The sequence below is a fragment of the Rhineura floridana genome, chromosome 1, assembly GCF_030035675.1.
Source record: "Rhineura floridana isolate rRhiFlo1 chromosome 1, rRhiFlo1.hap2, whole genome shotgun sequence".
Lineage (NCBI taxonomy): Eukaryota > Metazoa > Chordata > Lepidosauria > Squamata > Rhineuridae > Rhineura > Rhineura floridana.
In genome coordinates this window covers 77,198,604-77,215,329 of record NC_084480.1, presented here as the reverse complement: position 1 = coordinate 77,215,329, position 16,726 = coordinate 77,198,604, and positions in this window count along the sequence as shown.

The following is a 16,726-nucleotide window of genomic DNA, read 5'->3' as shown; positions in this document are numbered from 1 at the left end:
AAGAAGGGAGGGAAAGAAGAAGAGAGGAGGAAGGGAGGAGGAAGGGAGAGGAGACGGAAAGGAGGGGAAAGGCAGGTCTGATCAATGCTTGCTTGCTTATTGAGTTCACTGGGATTTACTCCTGTGCAATCATGCCTAAGATAGGTAAAACTGACCATGGGGGAGGAGGAGGGGGAGGGGAGAGTAGAGGGAAGGAGGAAGGGGGAGAGGGTAGCAGAAGGAGTGGGAGGGAGAAGGAGGTGATTGGAAGGGGAGGAGGAAGGAGGCGACTGGAAGGGGGAGGGGGGAAGGAGGGGGGAGGGAGGGGCAAAAGGGAGGTGATGGGAGGGGGGAGGGGGAGGGAGGAGGGAGGGCAGGCTTGTTCATTTGCATGCTTATTGAGTTCAATGGAATTTACTCCCGTGCAATCATGCTTAGGATAATTAAAACTGACATGGGGGATGGGAAGGAGGAGGGCGAATGAGAGAGGAAGGGAGGGATTGGAAGTGGATGGGGAGCAGAAGGGAGGGGTGAAGGAAGGGGGAGGGAAGGGGCAAGAGGGAGGGGATAGGAGGGAGAAGCTGGGGAGGGCAGGTTTGATCATTTGCATGTTTTTTAGTTCAGTGGGATTTACTCCCGTGCAATCATGCTTAGGATAGGTGAAACTGACCTGGGGGAGGGGCAAGGAGGGAATGAGGAGGGCAGGAATGGAAGGGGGAGGGAGGAAGTGGGAGGGGAGGGGGATGAGATTAGATGAGTGGGCACTGGGCAGAGCTGCCCTTTCCTTTCCTTTCTTTTCTTTTCCTTTCCAAACGGAGAATATTGTGAACAGTATCATTCTTTTCCAGGGTTTTCCCCACCTTTTTATTCTACAGCAGGCACATGTAGACTTTAACCCAGATTTAAACCAAAGCTGTCTCTGGCTGCATCCACACCTGTCGGAAGGCAGAGCTGGGGTCCCAATCCCGGGGAGCTGGATCCCGGAGAGTTGGGAGAAGAGTATTCGCATGGATGGCAGAGGGAAGGGGGAGGAACTTCCCCCCTTTGGAGCGAAGACGAAACAGAGAAACTGCCAGTGATAAGGTCGCTTAGCAACGGGGAGCCTGAGCCCTCCCTGGACATTCTCACGCCTCCCCCTCTTTCAGGCTCAGAGCAAGAGGGGGAAGAGGGAGGGCTGCTCGCAGCCGAAAAGCGGGGAGGCAGTTTACCATCAGCCCCTCCCCTATCCCCCATCCTGGAATCGGAAACTTCAGAAGAGGAGGGGGTGATGCTTCCCCCCTCACCGCGCACACGCAGACAGCTGAAAAGACAGGAGAGAAGGGGGGGAAGGCGGGCAGTACCTGAGGGGCAGTTAAGGAGGAGCGAAAGATTGCGCGCCCGTTTGGCCCCTTCTTAAAGAACAGGTGGGAAGAAGTCCCTTGCTCTGTCAACTTTCTCCCAATGCCGCAGGACCTGTATTCCTGTATTGATTCATGAGAAAACGCAGTCTTTGTTTGGACATTACCCTAATAAAACACGAATTAACTACAATCGTTGGTCTGGTTCCTGAGTCACATCCTGGGCCTGACAACACCAGACCTTTATTTCACTTTAGGCAGTCATGGCTTCCCCCAAAGAATCCTGGGAAGTGTAGTTTGTGAAGGGTACTGAGAGGAGACTCTTATTCCCCTGACAGAGCTCCACTGGCCAGAGTGGTTTAACAGTCAGCCACTCTGACTGAAGCTCTGTGAGGGGAACAGGGCATCTCCTAAGAACTCTCACAGTGGGTGTGGCCCCCAGATTAGGCAAGCCAAGCAGCTGTCAGTCTGGTGTTTAGAACACTGACAGTTGGTTCTTACTGACCGTGCCCAGCCTTTTCATTATCATTGAGTTCAATGCTAAATTTCTTAAATTAATTAAAAATCAACCAGGCATTTTTTAAACTGCAGAAGATGAAGGTCAGAGTATGGGGCAAGGTCGGTAATAGGATTGCAGATATTCTGTGAACATGGCTGATTTTTAATTAATTTCAACAAATTATGAGAACTCTGACAGAAAAAAGTCCAAAAGGGTTCTGGTTTCTCTCTCTCTCTTTTTACACTTTGAACTCTCGATTCTCTCTGACTGTTTTATGTATTGGCATGAAACTTTAGAAGGTTGTTGAGCAAGTGTTTCTGAGTTCAGGACTATAAATTTTGTAAGGTTTTGTTTTGAAATGAACTTATAGGAAGCATCAGAATGGCATGAAGGGTATTTTCAATTTAACATTGCGGAATGCGAAAAATCCATGCTGATTATAGTATACAGCCACTCTCGTGGCTGTATAATATAGAAATATATTAATGGAAGCTTATTATCCCAGTGTGCTTTTCAGCTCTGGCTTTTATTCCCAAGGGGGACAATGTAGAGTCACATTCATACTGATGCTATACAAATATGTTTCTGTTTTCTCTATCCTAATACTTTCCTTCCAAGTGACTTAATTCCAAATCCTCAGTGAAAGCCAGGAGCAGGAAATGACTTAAGTAGGCAAGGATTCATTATCCAATTTGCTTGGGGGGGTTTCTCCTCAGGTATAGAAGCATCAACTGTTGGGCTGGAAATTGACTAAATTTTACCACTAGTTATTTAAATAATTTTTTGCCATGCAAAATGAAAATAAATGATTGTTTGTATATAAATAATAATAATCTGGTTTCTTGCCAGCAAAGCATATTTCATTTGGTGGCACAGAAAACACTGGATTAAAAGAACATAAGAGCTCAGGAACAGCTATATGGTGGTGGTGTTCTAGTTTTTAATGGCATATTCTGCAAAATATAATACACTTTGCACAGCACAAAAGAGACAGCAACAGCCATGTTAGGCTTGCAAGTTTGTTTTTTTTACAGAAATCAGCAGTGGGAAAGGCACTTTGCTGTAAATCTTTTTAAATGAACACAGTAAGGAAGAGGTGTATCTTAAGCAGTTTATCTAACCTAAAGTAAGATTCAATAGTCAGCAAATTGATGTTGACACCTTCCAGATTTCTAAAACGTATATGATATTTGCTTCTTCTATTATCCCAGTGCATGGAGATGAAATGAATAGAGCAATGGTCCAAATTGGCATTTAATCCCTTAATGCAGCAGGTAAAGTGACATCAGTCCTAGTTTCAGATATTATAGGAGAACCTGTGAGGGAGATGAATGAAGAGGTTTTTCTTCTTGTTAGTCATGACACCATGTTTACACTTATTAAACATGCTTGCAAAACATATAAGTATCCATATCTCTCCTGTGTTACATCTGGTGCATTTTTGGGGGGGGGGAAACAGAGTGGGAGAACTGTGCAAAATGCTTAAAAATTATTTACAATTTTTTAAAAAAAATCTGCAATCAAAACGACTTTGGTGGACAGTAAAAAATAACAGTACCGCCAGGGCCAAGAAGATGCCAGCATGGTTAACGAGCAAAGTCAAGGAAGCTCTTAGAGGCAAAAAGTCTTCCTTCAGAAAATGGAAGTCTTGTCCGAATGAAGAAAATAAAAAAGAACACAAACTCTGGCAAAAGAAATGCAAGAAGACAATAAGGGATGCTAAAAAAGAATTTGAGGAGCACATTGCTAAGAACATAAAAACCAACAACAACAAAATTCTATAAATACATTCAAAGCAGGAGACCATCTAGGGAGACAATTGGACCCTTGGATGATAAGGGAGTCAAAGGTGTACTAAAGAACGATAAGGAGATTGCAGAGAAGCTAAATGAATTCTTTGCATCTGTCTTCACAGTGGAAGATATAGGGCAGATCCCTGAACCTGAACTAACATTTGCAGGAAGGGATTCTGAGGAACTGAGACAAATAGTGGTAACGAGAGAGGAAGTTCTAAGCTTAATGGACAATATAAAAACTGACAAATCACCGGGCCCGGATGGCATCCACCCGAGAGTTCTCAAAGAACTCAAAGGTGAAATTGCTGATCTGCTAACTAAAATATGAAACTTGTCCCTTGGGTCCTCCTCCGTGCCTGAGGACTGGAAAGTGGCAAATGTAACGCCAATCTTCAAAAAGGGATCCAGAGGGGATCCCGGAAATTACAGGGCAGTTAGCTTAACTTCTGTCCCTGGAAAACTGGTAGAAAGTATTATTAAAGCTAGATTAACTAAGCACATAGAAGAACAAGCCTTGCTGAAGCAGAGCCAGCATGGCTTCTGCAAGGGAAAGTCCTGTCTCAGTAACCTATTAGAATTCTTTGAGAGTGTCAACAAGCATATAGATAGAGGTGATCCAGTGGACATAGTGTACTTAGACTTTCAAAAAGCGTTTGACAAGGTACCTCACCAAAGGCTTCTGAGGAAGCTTAGCAGTCATGGAATAAGAGGCGAGGTCCTCTTGTGGATAAGGAATTGGTTAAGAAGCAGAAAGCAGAGAGTAGGAATCAACGGACAGTTCTCCCAATGGAGGGCTGTAGAAAGTGGAGTTCCTCAAGGATCGGTATTGGGACCTGTACTTTTCAACTTGTTCATTAATGACCTAGAATTAGGAGTGAGCAGTGAAGTGGCCAAGTTTGCTGATGACACTAAATTGTTCAGGGTTGTTAAAACAAAAAGGGATTGCGAAGAGCTCCAAAAAGACCTCTCCAAACTGAGTGAATGGGCGGAAAAATGGCAAATGCAATTCAATATAAACAAGTGTAAAATTATGCATATTGGAGCAAAAAATCTTAATTTCACATATACGCTCATGGGGTCTGAACTGGCGGTGACCGACCAGGAGAGAGACCTCGGGGTTGTAGTGGACAGCACGATGAAAATGTCGACCCAGTGTGCGGCAGCTGTGAAAAAGGCAAATTCCATGCTAGCGATAATTAGGAAAGGTATTGAAAATAAAACAGCCGATATCATCATGCCGTTGTATAAATCTATGGTGTGGCCGCATTTGGAATACTGTGTACAGTTCTGGTCGCCTCATCTCAAAAAGGATATTATAGAGTTGGAAAAGGTTCAGAAGAGGGCAACCAGAATGATCAAGGGGATGGAGAGACTCCCTTACGAGGAAAGGTTGCAGCATTTGGGGCTTTTTAGTTTAGAGAAAAGGCGGGTCAGAGGAGACATGATAGAAGTGTATAAAATTATGCATGGCCTTGAGAAAGTGGATAGAGAAAAGTTCTTCTCCCTCTCTCATAATACTAGAACTCGTGGACATTCAAAGAAGCTGAATGTTGGAAGATTCAGGACAGACAAAAGGAAGTACTTCTTTACTCAGCGCATAGTTAAACTATGGAATTTGCTCCCACAAGATGCAGTAATGGCCACCAGCTTGGATGGCTTTAAAAGAAGATTACACAAATTCATGGAGGACAGGGCTATCAATGGCTACTAGCCATGATGGCTGTGCTCTGCCACCCTAGTCAGAGGCAGCATGCTTCTGAAAACCAGTTGCCGGAAGCCTCAGGAGGGGAGAGTGTTCTTGCACTCGGGTCCTACTTGCGGGCTTCCCCCAGGCACCTGGTTGGCCACTGTGAGAACAGGATGCTGGACTAGATGGGCCACTGGCCTGATCCAGCAGGCTCTTCTTATGTTCTTATGTTCTTATTAACATTTGTTTCTTTAATACACTTACATCCTGCCTTTTGGGGAAGGGGGAGGAGGACTTTCTTATAAAATAGCTTAAAATAATACGCAAAATAAATGTCCCACCTACTTAGGGGTTTGAGGAAAAGGTCAGCCACGTGAAGCCCAATGCATTGAGTTCTTTTATACTATGAACTGTTTTGGTACGTGCTAATGGTTTTGGTAAGCAGATCTATTGCAAATCTGACCTCTGTTATGAAGCCAGATATGGAAGCGTTATAGACATCAGACTATATGATCTCCTCTTGCATGCTGCAATCCAAGAGGAATCATTAATAGACTGGCTAGTTACCCCTATTGCTTCCTCCTTGGCCAGTGCTTCATAATTATGGCTCACAGGCCGATTCCCCCTGACATTCTTCAGTTCCAAGTTAGTAATGTGTGATAAGGCATCCAGCTTCACGTGAGAATTATTTCCAGCTTTTGCTAGTTGTTGGTGTTCTGTCAGTAGTGACAAAAACTTGAATAGCAGGCCCATATTTTGTTAATTAGCTGAATGTTCAAATAAATTTTTGAAATCCCATGGAGAACTAAAACAGTTGTGAATTATATCCTGTACAAATATGGACTTTCCCCTCTTAATTTATGACTGCACTAACAATTCCACAGTACCTCTCTCAGATTGAGGGGAATGTCTAAATGCAACCAGAGCCTGTGGATAAGGTTTACTCCCCCTTGTCTTTGGCATGCAGAGAACAATGCACAAAATGAGTCATTACTTAGCAGACAATGTAGCAGATCAGATATAGCTGATGCTTATCTATGATTAGGGTGCCATCACTATAGTTCTTTTTACCTATGCAAATTAAAACCATTCCTTTAATCAGAGAAAGGAAGTTGGGGGGTATTGAGTGAAGAATATTCTTAGATTTGCAGGATGCTACAGATCATAATTTCCACTAGCCTTTGAAACAGATCTTGGCATGCTATATTTTCTTTCTTTCTTTCAGAATGTAGGCAACACTTTGCATTTTTCAGTTAGGAGTCTACCTATATATTGGAGGATTGAAACAATTTAGTTTGGTGTAAGGATTAGAGTCAAATTACACATGATATTAAATGCATCATTTCAAGTTACGTTGTGATTATTATTATTATTATTATTTTATTAATTAGATGTCTACTACTAAGAATATTGAGGCAAATTACATCAAATATAATAATATAAAATATGCAAAGATTAAAACCAACAACAAAAATGATCTTATGAGCTAAACTAAGCAATCCCACCACCCTCCAAAATATTCATATGTAAAATCACTACCAATACGAAACCAGTAGAATTCCCAGCAACATAAAATATTAATATTCAAATGCCTAAGAGAAGAGGATAGTCTTTAGCTGCTGCCAAAAAGTGGTTAACATCAAAACCAGGCAGACCTCACTGGAGAGAGCATCCCACAAAAACAAGTGGTCACAAATGGAAAATCCCTTTCTCTTGTTGCCATCTTCTGAATATTTCTCAGTGGTGGCACTTGGAGGAGAGCCTTTGATGAAAGTCTCCAGGTCCAGATCAGTTTGTGTCAGAAGAAGCATTCTGTAAGATATTGGGATAAGTTATGCAAAGTTTTATAGGTCAAAACCAGCACTTTGAAATGGCCTAAGAAACATAATGGTAGTAAGTGCAGCAAGGACAGGATTGGTGCAATCTGTTTGGACCATCTGGTTCCTTTTAACAATATGGCCACATAATTTTGCACCAGAGTTCCCAAACAATCTAAAGGCAGTCCTATTTATAACACAAAGCAGCAGGGCCGGCTCCAGGTTCCTGGGAACCATTGGGCACAGTGGCCCCTTGTCTCCAGGGCACCCAGGTATTGCCTAGTGGCGGCTGTTGTTGTGTAAATTTCTACATTTGTTAAGCAGAGAACATCAGTGGCCTGAAATGCATGTGTGCCAGTGTGTGTGTTTACCTAAGTAGCAGGCTTTTACCCTGCATTGAGATCACTGAGACTTAAGACTTAGTAAAATAAGAAAAGCTACTTTATTTATAGAAATACATAGTAGATAGAAAGGAATACCTAGTTCTAACTAACTAACTAAGTTGCAGGCGCAACACCCAGGCTTGGGGGTTGCCCTCGTGGCTTAGGAGAGAGAGAGTAGAGACAAAGGTGTCTCCTCTCTCTTGGACAGTCGAAGAAGAGAAGAGAAGGAAGGGTGGAAGGAGGAGGGGCAGATAAGCTTCCCTAAGATATTTCAGTCTAGCGACGGAAGGAAGTCAGTCAGAGCATCACAGGTAAAGGTAATCAAGCCTATCCATCTGGAGGACCCTAACTCTATCTCCCTTCTGGAACATAAACAAAAGAACAAAACAGGAGTTGCTCTTGCCCCACTTCCAACAGCGGCCGCCACCACCGTAACACCTTATGCACTCCTTTCCCTACCATAATTCTCCATTAATCTTGTATCTTTTTCCATTCATCTTGTACCTCTTTTCTCCCTCGCACCCCCATACCCATACCCCTCATTTTCCTGCTCATCCCATAACCTCTCCCTTTCTCTTTACACCCTCACACCCCAAACACTCGTTCTTTCTTTCTGATACACATACTCACCAGCCACTCCTGCTTCTATCCCTCCTTTTTCCTTCATCCCAGCCATACCCCATACCCCCATTTTTCTTACTTACTCACTCACCAGCCTCTCCCACCTCATATCCATTCCTTTCTTCTCATGTCCCATGCCCCTATTTTCATTTCTGTCTCTGTCTCTATTTCACCAATCCCTCATCCCTCCATTTTCCCGCACCCCAATTCCTCACCTCCCATGCCATTTTTCTTTCTCTGACACCAGCCTGTCCTGCCTCACACCCACACTTTCTTTCTCTCTCCAACCCCTTCTGCAACCCCCAGCCCTCCTGATCCTTGTTCCCTCCAACACCTCTCTCTTTTGCCTCACTTCCATGCCCTTCCTCCCTTCCGTCCCACCCTCTCTCACAGACCCCTCTTGGGCTGTCCTTCACTACACGCCCCTCCCTGGTGGGGGCTGCCGCCACCGCTCTTACTGGCTGCTGGAGTTGGCAGCATGCGGCAGGTCTCTGAAGCGGGAAAAGAGAGGCGAAAAGGAGGGAGGCTTTCATTGCACACTGAAGGAGGAGGCACTGCTGTTGCCTAGCACAACTTGTGTAAGTGAGTGATGTGAGGTTGGGGGTTCTCCTGAATCTATTACTGTCATTTGAAGCACAAGTGTCAACTGTGGGGTGGAGTGCCTTCTAGCAGCTTCAGCTGGTGGCCCAGTTGTAATGCTGTCTGGACAGAAATAAACTGGATTCAGTAATCTATGCTCTGGTAGCCCCTAGATTAGACTACTGCTATGCAGGCCTGGCGCTAGCAGGTAGCTAGGTTGGGCACTGGCTAAGGGCCCATGAGTACACAGAACCCCCTCGCCACCAGCAGCGCTGACCTAGTCACCTCTTCCTGCCTTATCTTAGTTGCTGCAAGGGCCTGCCAGTGCTGCCTGGTGCGACTTGAGCGAGTGAGCAATGTGAGGCAAAAGGTACAGGCACTCACTAATGTCATGTGAGGCAGCAGCGGCAGCAACAGATGTGCCTCGTCCTTCTCAGGTGTTCAAGCAAAAGCCTCCCTGCTTCCCACCCATCCTTTCCTGCCTCGTCCACTGGCATCTCCTGCAAGAGAAGAAGGAGGTGCCACTGCTGCTGCCGCTTTCTGGCAATATTGACAATAACATGCTCCAAAACTTTGTATGGCCCTACTTGGTGGTTTTATGTAGATATTAAGTAGTATGGGGGATAAGCTTGAACCCTATGAAACCCCACATTGAAGGGTCCTCAAGGCTGAACATCATCTCCCAAAGACCTCCTTCTGGAGTTGGCCATTAAAGTACATGGGAAACCAGTGCACAACAGTACTGCCCACTCCGAATTTGGGCAGTTGCTCCAGAAGGATATCATGGTCAAAGATATCAAAAGCTGCTGAGATATCAAGGAGAATTTTAAAAAGTCACACTCCCCCTTTCTCTCCTAACATGGGCAATCATATAGAGCAACCAAGGCAGTCTCTGTGCCAAACCCAGGCCTAAAATGAATCAAAACAATCAGAGACCCAGGCCCTGCAGGAGAAAGAAAGCATCGCCCCAAGGGAAGGAGAGGCTGCTGCTGCTGTGCTGCTGCTGCTGTGCTGCTGTGGGACCACCATCTCCACCACCCTTCCCTGAGGGACTTCTGCCTGGCAGGACCAGGCCCCAGGTACCCAGCCAGCCAGGACTGATTCTTACCACCTGTCCCTCTTTGGAGGGATACATAAGCCGGCTGGCTGAGGTGGCCTGGGAGACCCAGGCCCTGCAGGAGAAAGAAAGCATCGCCCCCAAGGGAAGGAGAGGCTGCTGCTGCTGCTGCGCTGCTGCTGCGCTGCTGCTGCTACTGTGCTGCTGCTACTGTGCTGCTGCTGCTACTGTGGGACCACCATCTCCACCACCCTTCCCTGAGGGACTTCTGCCTGGCAGGACCAGGCCCCAGGTACCCAGCCAGCCAGGACTGATTCTTACCACCTGTCCCTCTTTGGAGGGATACATAAGCCGGCTGGCTGAGGTGGCCTGGGAGACCCAGGGCCTGCAGGAGGAAGAGACCATTGCCCAAGGGAAGGAGAGGCTGCTGCTCTTGCTGCTGCTCTGCTGCTGCTGCTGCCGCCGTGGGACCACCACCTCCACCACCCTTCCCAGAGGGACTTCTGCCTGGCAGGACCAGGCCCCAGGCCTGATCCTGATCAGGGCGTGGACGTTTCTGTTGCTGCCGTTGGGCTGTCCTGGAATGCGAGACTGAAGTGCTGCTGTTGCCTCTTCTGAGGTGTATGCCACCGTTGCTGCTGTCATTATCACCAGGTTGGGGGTCATTGCTGTCTATCGTTCTTGGGCCCCATTACATCAGCTACTACGGATTATCGGCTGCTGAAGCTCCTCGGATGCTGCTGTGTTGTCTGAATGTATGAGTGGGTTGTATGAGTGAGTGTGTGATTGTGTGTATATGCCATGAGTTTTATTATTTATTTTATTTTTATTATGTGCCTGGGCGAGAGGACAGTGTTGTGGGAGGGAGGACCAAAGGGGGCCCCTATTAGTGTAGTGACGGGTAATGGGAGGTATGGCGCTGTGAGTAGGACATGCCAGTTAAGGGGAACTCGCCCCAGACAACTGGTGGCTGTGATGTGTTCCGGTCCTCCTCACACCCACAGGATTGCTGGTAGTTCTATCAGCCAACCCTCGGATCTCCAGTTGCTGCTTTTTAATGCCAGATCGGTAAATAATAAAACCTCCCTCATCCATGACCTAATTGTGGATGAGGCGGCCGATCTGGCATGTATTACCGAGACCTGGGTGAGCGATCTGGGAGGTATTAATCTCTCCCAGTTGTGCCCACCTGGGTATTCGGTTCAGCATCTGGGTAGATCCGAGGGTCGGGGAGGGGGAATCGCTGTGGTCTATAGAAGTTCCATCCCTCTTGTTAGGCACCCTATCCAGATGGCTAATGGTCTAGAGTGTCTGCACATAACGTTGGGTCAGCGAGACAGACTGGGAATTCTGTTGGTGTACCGTCCACCCTGCTGCCCAACAGCCTCCCTAACTGAGCTGACAGAGGTGGTCTCGGATCTATTGTTGCGTTCCCCCAAACTTTTGGTATTGGGGGATCTCAACATTCATGCTGAGGCCGCTTTATCTGGAGCAGCTCAGGACTTCATGACCTCCATGACAGCCATGGGGCTGTCTCAATTTGTTACTGGCCCTACGCATGTGTTGGGGCACACTCTGGACTTGATTTTTGCCACTGGATTAGGGGATGGTGATCTGAGAGTGAGGGATTTTTCATCTATTCCTTTGTCATGGTCAGATCACCGCCTATTAAGGTTTAGACTTACACTGTTTTCTCCCCTCTGCAAGGGTGGAGGACCAATTAAGATGGTCCGTCCCCGGAGACTAATGAATCCTGAGGGTTTTCTGATGGCTCTAGGGAATTTTCCGGCTGATAGAATTGACGGTCCTGTCGAAACCCTGGCCATGCTGTGGAATACGGAAATGGCCCGGGCAGTTGACACGATCGCCCCGGTGCGCCCTCTCCGTTGCAGAGCTCAATTGGCTCCCTGGTTTACTCCGGAGCTAAGAGTGATGAAGCAAGAAAGGAGACGGCTTGAGTGCAAATGGAGGCGAACTCCCGACGGCTGTAATCATGCACTTGTGAAGCTCTCTACCAAACTCTATGTGAAGGCAGTGAGAGCAGCAAAGAAGTAATACTTTGCTGTCTCTATTCAGTAATCCCTTAACCGCCCAGCGGAACTTTATAAAGTTGTCCGGGGACTTTTACACTCTGGTCCCCAGGACGCAATAACACCATCAATTGCCCGCTGTAATGAGTTTGCGCGACACTTTCGTGATAAGATCATGAACATCCGCCGGGACCTTGACTCCATTATTGTAGCAGTTGATCCTAATGAGGTATCCAGAGCACAGTCTTGTCCTGTTTTATTGGATGAGTTTCAGTTGGTACAGCTCGAGGATGTGGACAAGGTGCTTGGACAGGTGCGGGCGACCACTTCTGCTCTGGATCCTTGCCCCTCATGGCTAATAAAAGCTAGCAGGAATGGAACAGCCGGCTGGGCCAAGGAGGTGATTAATGCCTCTTTACGGGAGGGAGTGGTCCCACCCTGCCTGAAACAGGCGGTGGTGAGACCGCTCCTAAAAAAATCCTCCTTGGACCCTGATAATTTGGACAACTATAGGCCAGTAGCAAATGTCCCATTCCTGGGCAAGGTTCTAGAGCGTGTGGTCGCTCGCCAACTCCAGGCTCTCTTGGATGAAACTGATTATCTAGACCCATTTCAATCGGGCTTTCGGCCGGGGTTTGGTACAGAAACGGCCTTGGTCGCCCTGTATGATGACCTCTGTCGGGAGAAAGACAGAGGGAGTGTAACTCTGTTGGTTCTCCTTGATCTCTCAGCGGCGTTTGATACCATCGACCATGGTATCCTTCTGGAGCGACTTACGGATTTAGGAGTGGGAGGCACTGCTTGGCGGTGGCTCTGCTCCTATCTCGGGAATCGTCTCCAGAAGGTGATGCTGGGGGAACATTACTCGAGTCCCTGGGTACTCCAATATGGGGTCCCGCAGGGTTCAGTTCTGTCCCCCATGCTTTTTAATATCTATATGAAGCCGCTGGGTGAGGTCATCAGGAGTTTTGGAGTGCGTTTCCAGCAATATGCTGATGATACGCAGCTCTACTACTCCTTTTCATCTTCCTCAGGTGAGGCTGTTGATGTACTAGACCGCTGCCTGGCCGCGATAATGGGCTGGATGAGAGCTAATAAACTGAAACTCAATCCTAACAAGACTGAGATGCTGTTGGTGGGAGGACCCTCTGCCCAGATGGTTGATGTTCGACCTGTCCTAGATGGGGTTACACTCCCCCTAAAGGAACAGGTACGTAGTTTGGGGGTCTTATTAGATCCGCTCCTGTCACTTGAGGCTCAGGTAGCCTCGGTGGCACGGAATGCATTCTACCAGCTCCGGCTGGTAGCCCAACTACGACCCTATTTGAGCAAGGAGCATCTTGCCTCAGTTATCCATGCTATGGTAACCTCTAGATTGGACTACTGTAATGCACTCTACGTGGGGCTACCTATGAAGACGGTTCGGAAACTTCAGCTAGTGCAAAATGCTGCGGCCAGAGTTCTCACTGGGACAAAGAAATTTGACCATATAACACCTGTCCTGGCGCAGCTGCACTGGCTACCGATATGTTTCCGGGCCAGATTCAAAGTGTTGGTTCTTACCTATAAAGCCCTAAACGGCATCGGACCGCAATACCTGATGGAGCGCCTCTCTCGCTATGTACCTACCCGTTCACTATGCTCGACGTCGAAGGCCCTTCTCCGGGTTCCAACCCATAAAGAGGCCCGGAGATCAACAACTAGATCTAGGGCCTTCTCGGTGGTGGCCCCTGAACTATGGAATGCCCTCCCAGACGAGATACGCCTGGCGCCTTCTCTGTTATCTTTTCGGCGCCAGGTAAAAACTTACCTTTTCGCCCAGGCTTTTTAAATTTTGTAAATTTTTAAATATTTTAATTTAACATTTTAAACTTAATATGATCTTAATTTAAATCTCAATGGCAATTTTATTAATGTTTTATAATTGTACTATATATATATTTTTTTCCACACTTGCTCATATTTTAATTGTGATTTTATTTGTTGTACACCGCCCTGAGAGCTTTCTGCTATAGGGCGGTCTAGAAATGTAATTAAATAAATAAATAAATAAATAAATAAATTTATTCCAAGAGTGCCTGGGGTTGTGTGATTTATAGATTTTTTATTTAAATACTAGCCACTGGGGGGCCTTGTCAGGACTGGGACTGTAATACACATGAGAAGGTTAATCCTTTCCTCCCCTGTCCAATGAAAATCAATCCCTCCAAACTCCTCCTATTTGACTCAGGAGGTTTTGGTACCAATGGGTGCTTCCCCCCAATAAGTCCTTCAGGAGAACAATTTTCAACAGGACCATGGGGAATGAAGGACAGCTTAAAAGTAACACACACCTTCAGCTGGCTTGTTTGGTGGCACATGTTTGGTATTTAAGGCCGTGCACAGCAGTTTAAGTGTTTCAAGCCCCAAAAACAAATATAGATCCTCTGTCTTCACCACCAGCCCCTATTTTTTGCTGCCCTCTGTTACTATCTGATCTGGCACTACTGTGCCTTGACAGTAACAAAAATAGCCAAAATTCATCATATGTACATATCTAGCACCACCATATTGTTTAAAGTAGAAAGTTTTATTATGCAGATATCAAATATAATAATGGGGGGGTAGTGGTAGCGACATGTGACAATAACAGAAGCAGATACCAGGACAGTAGTGGTGCATCAGTAAAAGCAGAACATTTTAAAGCAAATATTGGAGTATGGCTCTAAGACTCCAAGAAGTTCGATATGGGCTCTTTTGAGTCTTACCCAATGCAATTTGTACAAAGTATACAACATGTCAGATGACGTGAGATCCTTCCTGAAAGAGAAGCAAGTTTAAGCAATTGTCTGATATATATTAAGCAAGATTGCTTCCAGTAAGCAGTGTCCTAATCAGAATACATTCAGCAAACAATGTACATGGAGTATTTTTTCAAACAAACATAGAATAAGGCATCTGCAAACAGAAGCAGACAGGCTGTATTAAAAGAAGTAGTGTATACAAACATTTAAGAAATAAAAGCTAAGGAGTTTAGTTTCCAGAAACTGCCCTTCAGTTTTCTTTTAGAGAGGGAGCAACTACGCTCATAAAATGCTCTCCTATATGTAAGAAGCTATTTTTGTCCATAATTATTTTTCTATGGCAGTTTACACACCAAGGGTCTCCAAATATTTGGTTTCATTAAGCCATAGAAAACACAAGAAAGGGGAATGACGATGAAGAGTCTTGTGGCACCTTGAAGACCAACTGATTTATTGTGGCAGAAGCTTTCATGGACTGGTGTCCACTTCATGAGATGCTTGAAGAAGTGAGCTCAAGTACACAGAAGCACATCCCACACTAAAGCATTAAACGGTAGAATTCTATACATGTTTACTTAGAATTGGTCCCATTGAATTCAGTGGGCTTTGTCCCCAAGTAAGTGTGTGCAGGATTGCAACCTTACAGTGTAGTATTTTGCATATTTACTCAGGAGTAAGTCCCACTGTGGCTGCCCCACTTAACAAGGCAGGCTGGCTAGAGGACTGAATAGCATGCAATTTGTTCCTCAACTAACCCTATAAATTAAGTATTGCAGTAGGTTTATTTTGGCTACAGATGCATGTTGTGATGGAGACTATATGAATGCATTTGAGGAGCTATCTAAAATGAATGCATTTTAGTTTAAAAGCTTGATGAATAAAAGCAGTGAATAAATGTTAGCCAAAGTAAAAGGCTAAAAAAAAGAGAGTAAGCTCTGTAATCTCATCAAAAGCAGTAATATTTTTTTAGGCAAAATATCCTTATTTGAATTGTTTTGCTTTTCTAATTTATTGAATGAATTCTCTTTGAACCCTCTAATGACATTAAAAGTTCGCTGAGGCTTAAACAAACCTGCTGAATTTGGAGCCAAATGTATCACATTAATGTGATGAGGGCTTGTGGTGACTACAGGTCTAAAGACAACAACGTTGCAATTCTGAATAGGGTTGCCAGGTTCTTGGCCTGAGACTGATCCTGTATCTTTAGGAGAAGAGAAAGTCAGCCAATTGCAGGTGTTCTTGCAACTCTGTAATGAGAAAAACCACAAGGTGGAATTCTCCCTTCTCCCTGCACAACTTTTAAAGATACAGAAGACCTCTTGGTTGCCAGGCCCAGCCTCCAAGAGGTCTTCTGTATCTTTAAAAGTTGTGGAGAGGGGAGGGAGAATTCCACCTTGTGGTTTTTCCCATTACAGAGTTGCAAGAACACTTGCACTTGACTGGCCTTCTCTTCTCCTAAAGTTACAGGATCAGTCTCAGGCCATGGACCTGGCAACCCTAATTCTGAATCTAGATGAGTGTTTGAAGTATGTCATTAGATGTTGTCACTGCTTTAACTTACCGGTTTCACAGGTACATCCTTGCTTCAATTGTCTTTTTGCTTTCCAATTATTACCTAGGATAGGAGTCCGTAACTGGCAGCCCCTGGGCCAAGCCAACTCCACGAGTGCTGTACTGTGTACTCCCGCTCCCTGCCAATTCCTTGGGAAAACGAGAGTGTGAATGAGCAGCACTGTGGATGATATGTTTAAGTGGGGGATGCTTAGCCTTCCAACCTCTTCCTATATCAATATAACTCTCAATTTCTAGCAAAACTAGCTAATGCCCAGATACATGGCATTTATGAAGAAGAACTTTATTAAAAGTTGCAGGGCCGTTTGGCCAACACAAGAATAAAACAAATACAACAAATACAACAAAGTTACCAATAGTTTTAAAACAGTTTCTATATCACAACTGGTGCAAATTTACAGGCCGTCTACTTCATTTGACTTTCAGAAACAAAATTAAGTCGTAATTGGCATTTATGCTGCAAACATATACCCACTTGCTTAGGAGTAAGCCTCATTGAAATCAATGGGACTTACTTCTGAATTGGCATATAGAGGAATGCAAGGTATGCACTTCTCCCCTCCATTTTCCAGTCTTCAATGGCTTT